Here is an 18,115-nt window from a genome sequence, read left to right on the forward strand (position 1 = left end):
AAAACAAAACCACTTCAGTGAGATACTTCGGCAACTTCCAAACTTTCTTGAAAAGAATGGAGTTTTTTTAAGAGGACATCTGTCAAAAACAATTGCTTCAGCAGTTGGTTTCAGTTTTGACCAACATAGAATTTTCTAATTAATGTTTAATTGAAAAATTCCTGACCAGGCCTGTTCTAGATTGACATGGGAATCAGCTAGCAGTTGGACACTGTGCAAAAGAAATATGATATTTGCACAGCCCAAGAAAGAAAAGCAAACTGGGGAGGGAGGGCATAAAATTAAGGTGATGTTATATAAGGCAGCTTCTTTCCCAGAAAAATCTTGTAGTGAGCAGAAAGCGTTACTGATTTTGTTTGCTGTGACAGCAAGGGGAACTAGCGTGGCCAAATTGAGATTGCTTCATGCCCTGGCTGTGGAAAACATCTGCATTTTTTAATATGCCCTCTGCGGGACATAGCAGTAGTAGATCAACAAGCACAGCACCAGTGGTTAAAAAGTTGAAATTTTCAGAGGAGATGGGAGTCATCAGTGTCTCATTTTGATGAAAAAAGATTAAAATCTAGATTTGCCTCTGCCCTGTGGAATAGCTTAGTGACAGTGATGCCCACTAAACAGCTGATGTTCTGCTAATTGCAGGGCTACAGAAAACTATCTACCTGCACACAGCTGCAGAGCTTCATGTTCTTGTTGCAATACCTTAACAGAATGATTACTTTGCCTATTACAAATTAACCCTGTTTATAAAGCATCCCCACGTTTTCAAGCTAAATCATCAAGAAAAAAAAAAAAGCGGGGAAGTTCTTTGCTGCTGCTGCACCTCCCACCACCTTTGTTACTGCTGCTACTACCACAGCTGCCTCACTAGCAGAGGAGGTGTTAAGGTGTATGGACACAGCAGCGGTACTTGCAGTAGGAGCTGTACCCATGGAGGTGGAAAAAGTGCAATGATGAGAGCAGTATCAAAAGAGTCGGCTACATGTAGGATGAGTGGGAATTTCCGCACTCCTAGAGAGAGGAAATGAGATGCTGGAGAGGTTTCAAAACCTTTTTATTCCTTCAAATCAACTCCTCTTTTTTTTTTTTTCTTTTTTTTTTTTTTTTTCTGCTAGAGCACAACAAGACAATAATGATTACAGTCTCCCTGTGCAATTCCAGCTTTCTAGCCACAGCCATTTTGGGGGCAGCTATAATTAATCTTTTCCTTGTGCACTTGAGAATGCATTGGGATACCCTCCAAGTCTCATCCTCAGCAGACACCTTTGTTCCCCAGGGGGAATTTATTCACTGCTACATATCACTCACTTTGAACATTCTAATCGATATGTTTTAAGGGAGTTTGAATAAATGATGTCTGGAAGCTGTGGTGAATAATTTTTCATTTAGAAGAAAACAAACTCTCCTTGAGAAGGAATGCACTGTGTGTAATTCTGGAGCAAAACTGACACAATGGGCAGAGACCCCTAGATTCACTAAAGCAGCCCAGTCTCCAGTGGGAATTTTAGGGAACTGATGTTAGGGAATTGTTTTGATGATTTAGGGAGTTGTTTTAGGGAACAATTAAAACAAAATGATAGAAGATACTCAGGTTTATAGTGTAGTGGTAGAAGTTCTCTTTCAACTGTAAAAAGAAAAATAGTCTTCTTTGCATAGGCCTCACTGATGTTGAAGCCCTTATATGTACCAAGAGGACAACAGATTGCTGTCTCAACCTCAACAGGCAAATGAGAACGTTGGGTGTTACTACTCTCTTTTCCTGACTTGCGGACAAAAAAAGTACATGAATGTCAATGTTACAGGAATCTGTTGTAACACCCATAAATTGGTTAAAATTCTTCTTTACTTCATCTTGTGTGCACATGTGCCAGTAGGAATGGGGAGGGGAAGGAGAAGGAAGAACACAGGGAGTGTGGTGGCCATAAGTTACTTGACCCAGCTCCAGCTTCATTTACTTGAGCCTACCAAAAGGCTGACTGAAATGGAGACCATGGTCTTAAACTGCTGAATGAGAAGTAGGTAGGCACAGAGGAGTCTTTAGAAGCGCCAGAGTGGCTGGCATTCCTGATTTGTGCAAGAAAACCCAGGCTCACTAACACCTCTGCAAAGTAAGAACACTTGCAAGACGCAACAGAGTAGTTGCATTTACCACTAAACAGGGAGATCAGAGTTTGGCCTTTTGTCACTAAAGTGGTAATTCATGAATACAAATAATAGCTTCAATATAGGCAACTAAAATAATAAGTGATGTGAGTAGGAAAGGACCCACTCCAACAAAATTGTTCTTCTGGATTAATTTGAGTTTGAAAAGACAACAAAGCTGATAAAAGTGCCAATGTCCCCTCTTCTGTCTCTAAAACAGAAATTAACTTGGGCAAAAATGAGAATATCAATCCAATGGAAATCTGTCTTATTTAAATATTTGTGTTCATCTCAAATGGTTGAAATAACTCTGCAAAACATCTGAACTTTGATTTCGAAATACCAAAGTATCATTCCAACAACTCCGATCAAAGTATTTCAGGCATTAATTGCAGAATAGCACCTTTCCATTGCATCAAGATCTTCTCTACTTACCGTTTCCCATGATGCACTTCCAGTAATGGGGCTTCAATGATACGTTATGGGATTTAGGCAACGAGGGGAGCAGTGCATCGTAGGAGACAAATCTAGCCAATGCTCCCAGTGTTTGGGAAACTGATGAATCATGGCATCAGTGGCAGAAACAGGCTAGTGTTGAACTGAAAAAATCTGAAAGGAGGGGAGGATTCCCCCAGCCAAAAACTTAGAACATAGCCAGCAAAATCTTTCCACCGCTACCACACCCCTGGAAACCTGTAATGTTGCAAAAATGCTGTTTTCCTGCAGTCACAAGGAAACTCTGATTGGTCCTAGGCAGAATTAGATTAAATGTTGTTCAGTAATTCGCAGCAAGACAAAACAGTTTGTTTCTGCAGAATCTTTTGCATTTTTTAAACTACATAACTTGAAAATATCTCTGAAAAGGGTTGTCTACTATCTGCTATCATCATTAGCATTTAGTTTGAGTCTGTTTTTCTGGGAAAAAAGTTCAATCATAGTTGTGAATATTATTAAGTAATTCACAAGTGTTTCAGGATAGTGCAGATTATTTGGAATTTTCATCTAGGGATAGACTTGTATGATACCTGACAACTTCACAAGAGCCTGAACAAGATGTGGCCAGCTACATCACTTGCATAATTTCTCATAAGCCATTTTTTTAGTCACCTGAATTAGCTTTTGTGTCAAAACACATGGTATGAATGCAGTACACACCTTCTGGGTTCTTGTCACTTTCATTAACTACATTCAGATTATCTGTAATGATTAATTGACTTGAAAAAAATTGTCTGGAGCATTTCTTTAACCACTTCTTGCCTGCGCCGCGTTAAAAGCACTGCCTTTATATGGGAGGGAAGGGTGGCAGATGTATTTACATACATATAGAAAAAAACAAATCTTCCTCATGTTGCCATGTTCCTCCCGCAGTAAGAATTGCTTATCGGTTTATCTCAGCTCGTACTGGCAGAGCCTATTGCTGCGGTTGCCTCTGCAGAACAACATCCTAAGGAGGGCTGGGGCTGGTGATGGAGCCGCATGGTCGGCTTGGCGGAGGGAGGTCACACAATGGCCTCGCGAGGGGCACTGACCATGGCCGGACACTGATTCAGAGCAGCAAAAGTAGTAATGGAAACTGGTACCCCAGCTTTAGGAGAAGAAAGGAGCAAGTTATCATCCACTGAGAGCTGAAACTCTGGAAATGGAGAAGGCTATGAGAGAAGTCTCAGACATTCGTTCATTTTGGCAGCAGTTGGTGCTATACAAAAAAGAAGACGGATGGAAGCATTCGTGTTTCTGAAAGTAAATGGTACTGAAGAATCTGTTATTTTTGATTATTCTCGGAAAATCAAGTAGGAATGGTTAACCACAAGGCTGTGCTCAAAATATGAGCAATGCACAAAAATGAGTCCCAGAAACAACATGTGTATTAACAAAGTACTACATGCAAGTAAAAATTAAGTTAATGACTGGTCTAGCTTTCAAAGGTAATTTTGAGAAGATGAGTTCTGATACAAAACGAGACGTAGACTGCAATTTGAGGCAAAGCCCTGAAAGATCCGGAACTAAGTCTTAGCAGTATTTTTATTGATGGGAAAGGAAGTGCTCTTGCCTGAAGTTTTGAATGATAAACAGGACTTTGATACTGTGGAAAATTAGTAAAAATATAAAATGCATGTAAAAATAGACCTGAAGTAGAATGGCATTCAGAATTCAAAATCCACCTTTGGCAGCAAATAACACAAGTATGGCTGCCCAGCATGGGAAAACTGAAGGAGCTCTGTTGGAATATGCCCTTAGGAAGACTGCAAACTTCAGGAAAGTCGATGAACAGAAGGATGCTTCCTAGCAGTCCAAGACAGACTTGGAATAAAAGATATCCGAATTATTAACTGCAAATACATGGAATACTCAGTTATCCGATGTTGAATGCCGATGCACAAGTTAGTGTCGCACTGGAAGTGCTGACAGTATCACAGAAAGAAAAGCAACAAGTAGTAACAGGTAACCAGGAACAGGGTTTTCAAGGTGACCCTTCCCCAGGAGAGGACAGCTAAATAACAGACGGAAAAGGTAACACCTGCAGTGCCACCAGGGAAAAGAATTCCTGATAAGGCTAGTGTCTGTGATGTCTTTTCTTCTTCTATGTAAGCTGTCTTACCTCCAGAAGAGGCTTCAGGGGGACTCCAGTAGTCCTCTGGTAGTCCAGAGACCTCTGTCCCCACGTGCTCTGCGGGTGCCACAGCAGTCCCATTTGTTCCACATCAGTGACTTCCTCTGTGCACCACAGGGCAATTCTGCTCCATCAGTCGTCTCCAAGCATAACTAAATAACTCTACTGGGATGTTTTTTATTCTTCTTGCCTATAATGTGGAATGAAGCCACTTCAAGAGATGTTTATTAGAACTAGCAAGAACTGGCAGAATGGCATTAGACATGCTGACTTGTGTCAAGTGCGCTGGGGAGAAATGCTGAGTTTTATTTTTTCAGTTGTGCGTTCACTGAATGTGCCAGAACTTTGCAAGAGGCATGAGTCAAATGTAAAACCTAACATGAAAGCGTCATTTGGTTTGAGAGCTCTTGAAACAAAGCAGTGGTCTCTTTCTTTGAGAAATATTGTGGTTAATGTCCTTCTGTGAAGCTTCTGTTCTTATTTATCATTGCACTTAGTTGCACACCATTCAGGTAACAACAAGGAAAGATATATAGTAGATCTCTGAGGCTGCAAAGTTGTGTTAAATATTCACCTTTTGCCTCAAAGGATAAGGATTTATTTAGCTGTAGCAAGTGTAATGTTTTTGCTTTATGAAAGCTAAAATGTCAGAGGAATCTCTGATCCACATCATGCAACCTTAGAAACCACCCATATGAAGCAACCCTATGTCTAATACTTAAAATACAGATAAGTTTGCGGTAAATAAAATTTGCAGTTTTCTGTGATTTATGAGGTTTGTAAAGATTCTGTCCCAAAAGTATTTTCTACCCAAGAAAGTTTTAACAGTAACAATGTTTCGGAGATGTTCACCTTTTTCAATGTGAGAGCTTCAAATTAGAGAAGTTTTTAGGAGCTGCTTCAGTGAATGCAGCATATTACAATCACTGGATGTTTTTGAAAGTCCTACCATATAGAACATGTTGTATTTTTCATAAGAAGAAGATATGTCTTAGTCTGTAACAAGCTTTTCTTGCTACTTGCACTATGCCTTAATTTCCATCTTACTCACTCAAAAGGGCTTCATTATTCTTTTATCGTAAAGGGTTTTGGAAGAAAAGAGACTATAAATAACTAGTGTAGAGATTTTAAAGCGATTGATTCAATATTTATTTCTAATAACATGTAAGTATTATAGAATGACATAGTCTACTCTTTGCCTTAGTAGAATCAACTGAGGCAAATAAAAACAGGACATAAAAATTTGAAATGGCCCTTCAGCTGGAATATTTTGAATTTTTATGCCTTATGGGACTAAAAGAAAAAAGTCTAAAGAAATCTTCTTTCTAATTGTTGCTTTTTTAAAAAAGAGATTGAAGTAGTTCCTAATATTAAATCTCCTCCTTAGCCTGCTGCGAAGCTTAGTAGCTTCAGTCATATTTTGTGGGTTTATTGCAGAACGTTTTTCCCCTCCCTGAAGCATGTGATGAAGCTGCACAATTGGCAGGACTGGATCTAGCCTAAATATTCCTGATTCACAAAATAAAACCACGGTGGGGTCTGGCTCTGCTTTACTTAATATAGCTGGTCTAGACAGTGAGCACTATTCTTCTCTTCTCCTTCCACATATTCTTCTCCTTCCACACTCTTCCTCAACAACACCCTTTACCATTTGCCTCAATGACTGAAGGTAGGTCCTGGATGACAGCTGCAGGTGGATGAATGGGAATTTATTATTTGGTGGTGGGCTATTCCAGGCCATACTGCTCAAAGCTCTTCACATTCATCTGGTTTCTGACTTTTCGTTTCAGTTTCCTAAGCTTATGATGCTTGTGAGACCTTGCTGTATCTGCCTGTCTGTCCCTTTCCCCTAACTTCATGTATGTCATCCAATTTCAACCAAACAACAAGTCAAACTTTCAAAGATAATCTCAAACACAGAAAATTAATCCAAGTGCATGGAAAAAAAACCACAGCAGCCAAGTGAAGGAGAGAGGTCCCACTGAAGCTCTTGTGGAGTGAAGATTTGGTCTGTAAGCTTAGCCTTAGCCAGGCCAACACAGACTTTGTATAAACTCCCACTGCTGGAAGAGCCACTGTGACAGCTCACTGAGAAGGTCCTCAGAGAGATTCGTTGTCTGTGAGTCTCGGTACAATTTGGCCTCGTATGTGCAGAGCTTGTTCCCAAGCTTCCCTTGTTCCCCATCCTCTTATAGATCTCATGGCAAGGTCTTACTTTCAAAGAGAGTTTGGGACAGAAGTCAATGCCCAAGTCACTGTACAGCTGAATGGCTGGGAGAGGGGAAGTTGTGGGAAAGGTGGAGCTGCAGATTGCTGGCTGGGCCAGCAGTGCCGTGCCCATACTTCTTTTTAATTCACTTAATGCTGTCCTTTAACATACAGTTGACAGGCTGCCCAGGACTCTTCTACAGATCTTTTCAATTATTAAAACTTTTCTTAGTCCTTTTATCCTTATAGACATATTTTTTCTAAAATTTAGCAAGAAAACTACCTAAGTATATTTCACTGGCTAGAGGAAACACAGCTTTTTATGCAGAGCTCTCTAATTTTTTTTTACCATCATGAAATACCAGATAAAAGGATGCTGATGAACTTCCCTCATGGAGCCTATAGTCTGCGTGACAGTAAACAAGGACATCAGACAGGCTTTATTAAAAAAAAAAAGCTTTTAAAGGAAGAGGAGTGATAGACTAGACATTCACATCAAGCTTCACTCAGTAATCTGTGAAGACAGTGTTCCAAGAGGTCTTGTCTGCTGATCTTCAGGGATCTATTTATCTAAATTAAATCGGTTCACTCTATCCCATTGCATGCTCAAGTGGAAGAGCTACTTTAGTGCCTTGCTGTACAGTAGCAGAGCTGATGGTTGTAAATCTGTGCTAATGCTCAGCATAAGAGTGGAGAGCTTGTAAATGTACAGATCTGACCAGATGTGACACTTTTATACCAAAATTTGCGTATTTCCAGAGATTTCAAAGGTTTCAAGTTTTCACACCATGTTTTCAGTCCCTTATGTCTTAGTGGCAGACTTTTTAGTATTGGTACAAAAAATAGACTTGGATTATGATAAACCATGAAATCTATATTATGAGAAAGTAGTTTCAAGTTCCATCCTTTAAACTTTATAAAAATGAGGTGTTAACAGACCTTTTATGTAAGACTTTTTTGTAATTCACTTATAAGTGGTCTTCAAAAGGTTTTTTTTGCCTTTGGATGTATTTTGCTTTTTTCTGGGCAGCAAATGATTTGCTTTTTTTTTTTCTCTCTTAAGCTTTGAAACAAATCCAGTAGCACCACAGCCTTCCCTAAGCACATATTGCTTCAAGTATACCATCATACAAAGACAAGGACATACTATTAGAGCATGTCCTTCAAATTCAAATATCCTTTCCCAGCAGGAAAAATGATGGATTCTTTCCATGCCAATTTGTATTTAGCATTTGTAGAAATGCTAAAAGAGTAAACTCACATGCTTGATAGGGTTAAGAAAAAAAAGAGGAAGAAAAACTGCTCTATTGTTTTTTCTATTCTGAAATAATACATAAGTTTTCCATAGTTCCATAGCTGTCAAATTCTGCAGGAAGACATAATTTCTTCTTTTCTGCTGGTGAATATGAAAGAATACATGCACAGCTTGCTATGAAAATTTGTTCACTGGGATGGTTGGAAATCTGTGTTTTTGAAACTGACGGATTAAAAAATGACCATGGGAGGAGAAAAGAGAGGAGAATAAATCATAGTTGGTTTTGTTTTCATCCTCTGAACCTCCATACATCTCTTCCAACACACAACATGCTAACTAGCTTTAGGGACTCCTCACATTAGTTTCAAAACGTCTCAAGCCCTCTGCCTCAATGTGGTATTTTGGGAATCTCTATGAACTTGGAGATACCACTTTGACTATGTTTAGGGGAGAGAGATGGTGCTACAAGTGTCCACTGCTTGATGTTATAAAACACCAATGGCCACAAAAATTTGTGGCAGTCAGAATGGCAAATGTGAGTAGCTCTGGAGATACCTGTTCTTCCAGGCAAGCTAACAAGATGCTACTGAGGATTCAAGCAGCAGGGGTAGATGCTCAGGTGATGAGATAGACAAAGGAGGCTGCAGCTTTCTACCTGGGGATCCTTGCACCAAGGGAAGGGATAAAACAGGGACAGGGGAAAGGAAAGAAAACCTACTTTCTCTCACTGAAAAGACGGTAAGTTCTAGAAAGCTCTTGTAATAGCAAAGGGATTTAACCTGGAAGTCTGATTTTTTTTTTTCTCTCCACAAATCTTTTTATTTCCTGTGCTGCCTGGTGCCTTTGACAGATGAGTCGAAGCGAGTCTCGCCACAGCAGCGTTAGACACACATCTGCCCGCCGTGTTGCTCTGCAGGTTATTGGTTCTGCAGCAGAACTGACAGACATCTCGGCCAGCGAAAGCCAATAGGCTGGGGAGTAGGAAAGGAAGGGAAGGAAAGGAGGGCGTGGGAAGGGAGCTGAGCTAAGACACTGGTGCAGATCAGGAGGAGGCTGGTGGTCCCAGGGAAGTCTGTCACTCTGCTGTTGGCTGAGTGCATCCTGCACCACCTCACTGGGTTGTTGCAGGTGAATGCAAATCAAAGCTCAGAGAACACCATATCATCATTTTTAAAAACTCTGTGATGCTTTTTTCTACTTTCAGAGAGTCTTAGAAGAAAACAGCTTCAGGGCCTGGACCAGTGGCTTCCAGTGCCCAGAGATGTGTCAGGCATGGGGCACGCCTCAACTTTTTCCATGAGATCTAGGTAGAATTTTTATATTTTTGAGCAAAGTAAATGTTGTCACTGAAATGTTTACTTTGTCAACATATATATATATATATAGTTCAATGCACCCAGGAACTGAAAGTTGTATGTTTGTTTTTCTGTATCTCAGAAAAGCCTCCCATTAAAATCGTGGAGCTTTTCAAGCCACATAGTTTGTCACTTCTCTGACACTCACTCTAATTTCTTGCTCCAGAATGTTTCTAACCCAAGATTTTGTCACGTAGATCCATGTCTTCTGTCTTCCATATTTGTTTATTGTCTTCCCATTTTCCCACTTTTGTCAGCTGCCCTTTTTATTTCATGCCTGTTTTTCCTGATAGTAACTTGCTGAATAGCAGAAAGGGATAAAAGAACCCTCGATAGCTCCTCCCAATGACAGTCCTGTTCTTGTGGCTGTGGTCAATGCCTCCCACCTCTCTGCTGAAGCCCCAGCCAGGTCTCAACACCAGCAGTCAGGGGCACAGAGCCTGGGGAGGGGAGAGCACTGATTACAGGGGTGTGAGAAAGCCTGGAGGAAGCATGTGGCCACAGTGCTCACTGCAGCACCTCCACAAACCATTCTGCTACTAAAGGAAAGGGACATGTTCATTTTATAAATGAGGAATCCTCTCACTTGACACATCTTGAAGGACATGAAGCTCGGTAGCGGCAGATGGAAAAGTGAGAGTCGCTGCACGGGACGTGTGACTGACAGGTAGACAAAGCAGCATCTAATGCAGAGCAAGCGAGTACAGTGAAAGAGTCAGACCAGTGGAAATGCGGGATTTCAGACAACAAACCTTCTCCGAGCATGGGAACAATAGCTGCTTCTGTAAAAAGGGATGAGAAAATGAAGGTAAAGCTTCGTTATTATGTGGGGAGGAGAAAGGGGAGATGGAAAGAGGCTGAGACATCGATGTCAAGAACAGTGCCTGAAACACAGAAACAGCAGATACTGAGTAAAAGAAAAAAAAGGAAGAGGTTTAATTTGTCTTACTTTTTTTTCGCTGAACATCTAGGAGCACAGAGGAAACAGACTTACATGACAAGAAGACTGGCATGAGAACTTATGAGAACCTTGGTAGTTTTGGAAATTGCTCAAGATTCCGTAATTTAAAAATGCACAACTTGGGGAACATTTGATTATAATTTGTAGCAAAGATTTGGGTGGGGATAGTAGATTTCATCCTAAAAATACAGTCTAAAATGTTCATGGCAGCAGAACTGTCCAGGAAATAGTTAATATATCCACCTAAATTGAAAATTAATGACTGTATAGCCCTGATAAAAACATAGCAATTAGCTGGAAAGACATACTAAGGAAATTGCAGACAAACCTGGAAGATGTCAAGAACAAGCCTGTTTGCTTTGAGATATATGAATGACTGTTAGACCACATCCCAAAACTGAGTTGGAAATCTGGAAGATACTTAGGCAAAACTGTGATTACAAGGTTGTTCTTTTCAAAGTACTCGATACTTTATGCTCTTACCATATGTAACAATATTACTGCACCCATGGCACGGCACCAGACTTGGTACCAGTGAGCACAAATTATCTTTACTGATAGTCAGGAAACAATGGAAAGGTCTTGTCAGCAGTAAAGATAACCAAGATATTGACAGAGGATAAGGAATGGCTGGAAAGAGATCCCTCCTATGTCATGCTGAATCATTCCTTCTACCTTATCAAGTGCTAGTTATAACCCTGCACAAACTGACAGGTAAAGACCTGCCTATGAAAGTCAAACACGTAGAGAAATACTTGACATCACACAGACATCATTGTAGGAATGCTAAGGAATAAAAGCACCACAAACCTGAACCTGTTATGCAGCTAAGCACACGGCCACCCACGACATAGGCAAGAAACCAAAACTCCAAACTGCCATGGACTGTGGGTCACTTAAAGCAGCTACAGACTTGAGAGTGGAGGAGAGGAAATCAAAGGCAACTGCAGAGTTAGTAGTAGAAAGTGTCATACACTGACATACCAGTCCCAGGAAAACTCTTGAAAACTCTCAGTTAACAGCTAAGGAAGAAGTCAGAAGTGATAAGATAAATGTGTTGTCTGGAGTTAGCAGCAAGGTAAACAAGCAGAGAAATAGCAAGGTGGAAGCAAGAACCTTGCCAACAGCACAGTGTGCTAGAGAGGGTCAAGGCTTTAAACTAACTGTTCTCCATCCAAATGCCAGCATGGTGGGAAAGAGCACGTTTCTTGCACAGAGTAGACACTGGTCTTGGTCTCGTCTCCTTCCTCAGACCAGCAAGCATTAGCACTAACTAGAGAAACAGAAATATCAGGAGCTTGCTACAAGTTTAACATAAGTGGCAGAGCTTGTGGGAGGGAAGTGGAGATTCATTACTGATGGGTATGCACCCAGGCTCACCACTATCCATCAAGGGTAAACACTCATTTAGTTCTATGATCATAAATTTCATAGATATTGTGATGTGAGCAGAGCATGGTACCTGGATAGTCCCTGACCCTGCCTTCTTTATTGAAAGCAGCTTGTTTTTAGGTCAAGCCGATCCACATGGAGCACTTGGATTAGCCTTCTCCTAATATTCCAAGCCATCCAGAAAGACCCTAAATCTGTTTCTACGTGCCACCTTCTGCTCCTCTCCCTCTCAGTTTTACCATGTTAATCAAATACCTTGTCCTTGCCACACTAATCTCTTGATTTTATGATACTTTTTTTTTTGGTTTTGAGAGTGGCTGAGGAAAGGAGGTCTAGAACACATAGAGATCCTGTCAGAGGATGCCTTAGAAGTCAGTCAGTGAAATATAAATCCGCATGATGACCAAATATCCCGTTATTTTAAAAAGCCTATATTAAGGAAGCCTTTTTGAGGCTTCTTCTGTCCAAATTTGCAACTTTTGTTTCCAGAAGGAATTTGAAAAAATAAAGTGCCTTGAAAGTAGAGGATACAAGTCTTCATTTTACAGTGAAGAATGTAGATTCTGGCACTTCAAAGACTAGAACCGTGTCTGAAGTGGTTTCAGAAAAGCTGTTCTCACACTAAAACAATTTTCCTAATTCCTTTGGTTTTCAGCTTGTAGTAGCACGCGCACCATAAACAGAAGTTGTGTGCATTTATTTTGTTAAGTGCTGCCATTTCTGCAGATGAATATTTGCCAGAATGGTCTTATGTACAGAAAAAGTAGTTCACCATCATTGAAGCTTGTTTAATACTTGAACTGCATTTGCAAATCTTTTTACCTTATGTTAGCTACAAATTCTTGTGCTGGCCCTATGATTTTTTCTGCAGTTTCTGCTGAAATTTGTACAGAATATGTGCAGTTCACATAACTCCCAAATGACATGGGGCTTCTTACGCAGAGAAATGGCTTTGAGCATAGGGAAACTTATTTAGAAATTACAGTGCTAATGCATGCAGTAAAGCTCTCTGCGTTCTCAAGAGTCTTCTTCATGTCCTCTTCGTGGGGAATGTCATGGACTTTAGCAAACACTTCTTTAATTTTCCAGCAATATGTCAAGATCCGTATTTACCCCCTGTAGGAAAGTGTCTTTTCAGCTTTCTAAAGTGTAGTGGCTTCATGTGTCTAAGTTAGCTGCAGACATGCTAGCCACAACGAATAGGTAGATAGATGTAGTGTAAAATGGGATTCTCAGATGTTTCTCAAACACATACAAAAAAACCCAATATGCTTAAAAAAGATAAAAGGTTTCCTGATGAGTTTTACATTTTGCTTTTTATAAAATGTTCCTCAACACTGTAGAGTGCTCTTAATCACAGTTTTAGTACAGCTCCTTAAAAACCACATGCAGGCATCTCAAACTTTTCAATAATGCATTACTGTCAGTCTTAATGTTTTGTTACTGCGTAGTAATATCTGATTCAGAAGTACAAATGCATATCCACTCGATGATGCAGATATTTAAGCAGGGCTTCCTCAGGATACTAAGTTCACCATAAAATAATAAAAAGAAATCTCAGACATCCTTTATGAGCACAGAAGCTGTCTGGCAAAGTCATAAAAAGAATATTACTTTACACAAGGCAAAGATTTTATAATGTTCAGCCAAATTGCACAGTTTCAATTTAAATGAATATTCTCATAGCAGTATTCTATCCTAATAAAACGCTTAATGTCTGGACACTTTCTGCCAAGTGTCCACACAATTTCTTTTTCTTCCTGTTCCATCAATGGACAGAATGTCCACTTTATGACCTTCTCAGGGCTTGCTCTGAAAGACTTTAATAGGAGTCAGACATCTCCAGAGCAGAAAACCTAACAGGAGAAAAATGTCTGTGTGGTGGAAGTGTACATGTCTTAAAACTCTTTGCTGAGTTGCAGTAACTAACAGAAGAGCAAGAGGTTTTGCTGTAGACACTCAAGTCTTCAGTTCCCCAAAAGAAAAATTCAGTAGGTGAAATAACCTGTTCTCTGAGCCAAAAAGTATTCAAAACCTACAATTTCAAAAGTTACTACCAAAAGGTGGTCTGCCATTTTTACAAGAAGAATGACAGAATGGAGGTCATGGAGTGTCTTTGGCACTTCAAGCTACTTAAGGGAAATAAATTCCTTCTATGCTTCTGCCACCTTGGTAATCAATGTGGGACCATCAGAGTTAAAAGCAATGCTTCATACAGCTTGATGTAGGCAGCTAGGCTTTTAAAATTAAAAGCTATAATATGTGCATATCTTTTATTGTCTGAACTCAGCACATAGAACACAGAAGCTGTGCACTGGCCTGCATGGCACATCAACATGCAGTATGTATGCAATACAAAGGTCTAGTTACAAATACATGGATCAACTTCTGTTTTGATTCAGACCTTCTAACTCTTCACAAGTTTTTAGAACTTAGACATGGTGCAAAATACAGTTTTTGAAGAACCCAGAAAGGCAAATATGTTAAAATTTGAAGTTATAATTCAAATTCTGACATGACTACTGTTAACCAGAATAGTTTTTGGAAATTGCCTTTTGCATTGATCTTTCCTTCCAAAACACAAATTCTTAAAAATGCAAACATTTCAAACTTTTATGCTGCTGCAATTAATTGAAATTTTCCATATAGGCTATATTTAAATCAATTAAGGTGCAATTAAGGTTCCATCATTGCTTCTAATTGTTCTGTAGTAGACTACAAATACATTGAAATAAGTAAATGAAGCCCAAGGTAACTCAATTACACTTCTTCTTCTGGTAGACTTATTCTTCTTTGTTTCTTTACATGAATTTATTTGTGAAATACTGGCTGGCTTTCAGGACTCAGTGGCAAAAGGGAGAATGTACCCATGTCAAGATTTCTCTTGAGCAGAGTGACTAGCATGAATGCCATTGCTCTATGAAGACTGTAAAAGTGATCAGCAGCACTTAAAAGGGTGCCCATGGCTCTGCTGTCTTGATTTCACCCCTCACTTGGCATTGTGAGGGATGTATGGAAATCCTTATAGCTCAGAGATATCTGATGACATCTCTTGGTCTGTCTTCATTTAGTTTGTGGCACCCGTAAGACACTCCTCTAGATGAATCAAGACAACCCAAATAAAAGATCGGTGTTGTGTTTGGGCTGTCTTTGCATTGCAAGAGCAGTACATGCATCTGGGAGATTATTTAAGTGGCAGGTGCATCCAAGCTGAGTTGCACTGTTCTAGTACACTAGTAAGCCTGTCCTTAAAAAAAAAAATATGGCTTTAAAACAAATAGCTTATCATAGATCATTAGAAGTAACATATTGTGGCATTCTCTGAGGGTTTTTGCTTTGTGTTTGTAGTTAAAAAGATGTCTTATGTATTAAAAATTCAATAAGGCACCTAACTCCTCTCAAAAAAATAGTATTTCAGGGATATCTCTGTCACTCTCTCATTGACTGTTTCAAGAAACTAAAACCCAAACAACCAATCAAAATCCTGTCAAGATCACTCCAATTATGTCCAAACAATTCATAAAAAAATCAAGGAAATGCTAATGTAACTGTTTTTATAAATGTTGAGGTTTTCCAAATATGTGGAAAATCTAAAATGATAGAAGTCTTGAATCCACCGTATACAAAGCCTTCCTCAGTGTACATTTATTTCTTACAATGAAGCCTGAATGGGATCTTAAATAGATAGTGTTTACCTTAATGCTTAGAGCTTGAAGGCTTCCAACATCCCTAAACTTAAAAACAATTTTTGTTAAGAATCCATGTACCAAGTGAATGCCAGTTAAGACAGTGAAAACATGAAGTATCATTAAGAGATCAATAGAGTCGCATCTGGGACAGGTATAAGGTTTGAATTTATGTAAGCTACACAGTAGAGGTTTTGGTCCTTTATTGGCAAAGTTAAAGGAAGCAAAGCAACACAGAAGAGCTGATGTGATAGATCATCAAAAAGAAAAGTATTTCAAGGGCTAAGTTTCTTTCCTGCAGAGTAAATCACCCTCAATATCCTTAAGTCATTGACTGCTCCTTTCTGATGCAAGGTGATCTTTCTTGCCTATTGCAGAAGTTTGAAAAAAGACAGATTGCTCTAGCTGATTCTGCTCCAATTCTGTCCTGAAAGCTAAGCCATTACACGTCCTGCTTGCAACAAAAGACGAAATGCCACTTCTCTGCTGTATAAAATGATAGTATGTGTTTATCCTCACCCTTGTATGATATCTCTCTTTCTAAACAGCCATTAGGGAATGGCTGCAGAAGATATGATCAAAAATGCTCAATCCCTAATGGAGTTTCAAGATGTTTCTATGACTTCCTAGTGCATCAGCTTCACTCGGGAATGCCCTCTCAGTCCTGAGAGGGGGACAGAAATGCTTTACAGGAGATTCATAGATTCATAGATTTCTAGGTTGGAAAAGACCTTAGAGATCATCGAGTCCAACCATCCCTAATCCCCATTAAACCATATCCTCAAGTAGATCATCAACCCTATTCTTAAACACATTCAGGGATGGGAACTCAACCACCTCCCTGGGCAGCCTATTCCAGTGGCTGACAACCCTTTCAGAGAAGAAATACTTCCTAACATCCAACCTGAATCTCCCCTGACTAAGCTTATACCCATTTCCTCTTGTTCTATCACCCAACACTAATGTAAAGAGCCCTTCCCCCACCTCCCCACCATCCCTTCTCAAGTATTTGTAGGCTGTAATCAGGTGTCCCCTCAGCCTCCTCTTCTCCAGGCTAAACAGCTCCAACTCCCTCAGCCACTCCTCATAAGTTTTATTTTCCAGCCCCTTGACCAGTTTAGTCGCCCTTCTTTGGACTCGCTCCAGGAGCTCAATATCTCTCTTAAAGCGAGGGGCCCAAAACTGGACACAATATTCCAGGTGCGGCCTCACCAGTGCCGAGTACAGGGGCAGGATCACTTCCCTGCTCCTGCTGGTCACACTATTCTTGATACACGCCAGTATCCCATTGGCCTTTTTGGCCACCTGGGCACACTGCTGGCTCATATCAAGCCGGTAGTCAACCAACAGGAGGGTCATGTGCAAGGGGAAGCTCCAAAATGAGCAGAGGGGGCTGGATGAGACAGTGCCAAAAGTTCAGATAATTTGTGGGGCCATAACGACAGGCTTTTGAGGCCAGGGGAAAAAAACAAACAAACAAACAAAGAAACAACAAACTCTCTTGCTTCATTAGAGGATAAGCATCAGTAGAACCGCTGAAATGACTGAAATGGTGCAGTCTGTGTATTGTATTGTATCCAACACCTTGGGAATTTCTAGGGAAAACACTCTAAAACCTTAGCACAAATCCTGCAGAAGATGGAGAGTTAGGGAGATGCAACTGTTCAGAGATTGCCTTCTTTTCATCTTCTAGAGGCACTCTGTGGAATTTGAAATGTCTGTAGTTGGTATTCAGTTGGATTGCCCAGGTATAAATGTAATAAACCAAATTATTCTTCCTCAGTTATTCCTGTTTGAGCTCTCTTCCCAAGATACTGCTCTGTGCACAACAGGATTTCTGTAATAATTACCCCTGAGTACCCAGTAGAATAAGCGGTAATTACACTGTCTAAACATAGAAATAGATTCATGTGCCATCGTTTCCAAAACTGACAGGAAGCCTTACTCCAAATTTCTAAGAGTTTTTTAGTTTTCATATTCCTCTAGCACTGCAAGATTTAAGATACACACAGGGTTGCACAGACTTACTTGCTCTGCAGCTTATATGTACTACCTGTCTTGTAACTTGTATAATAAACAGTTGCTGTACCCTTGGGTTCCTTCCCTTAGCTGCAGAGTAGGGACAGCAGATGTTCTGCAAAATGAAATCCTTCATGATTATGGGATTGCTCAGAGGGCCATAATACCTACCCACCCCCAAGAGAATGAGTCAGTCAAGCAAACTAGAATACTATTCCTATTTCCTGTTAGCACAAATGGAAAACATAACACTGTTAGTAAACCATGCCACTAAATGGAGGCAAAGAACCAGATGCAAAACTGGCAGAAGAAGTTTATACCTGTATTTTGATAGTCTGAGAGATCATATAAGGTACCAAGGAGAAAAATTTTTTCCTTGAACAAAAGCCCACCTTCCCTACCCTGTATTTTTGCCAAGCTAGAGGGTCTCAGGAAGAATGAAAATGTTGAAAAAACTAAAAGGCAAACCAAGGTCTTGACAGCATGTGC

The sequence above is a fragment of the Tauraco erythrolophus genome, chromosome 2 (genome assembly GCF_009769465.1).
Source record: "Tauraco erythrolophus isolate bTauEry1 chromosome 2, bTauEry1.pri, whole genome shotgun sequence".
NCBI lineage: Eukaryota > Metazoa > Chordata > Aves > Musophagiformes > Musophagidae > Tauraco > Tauraco erythrolophus.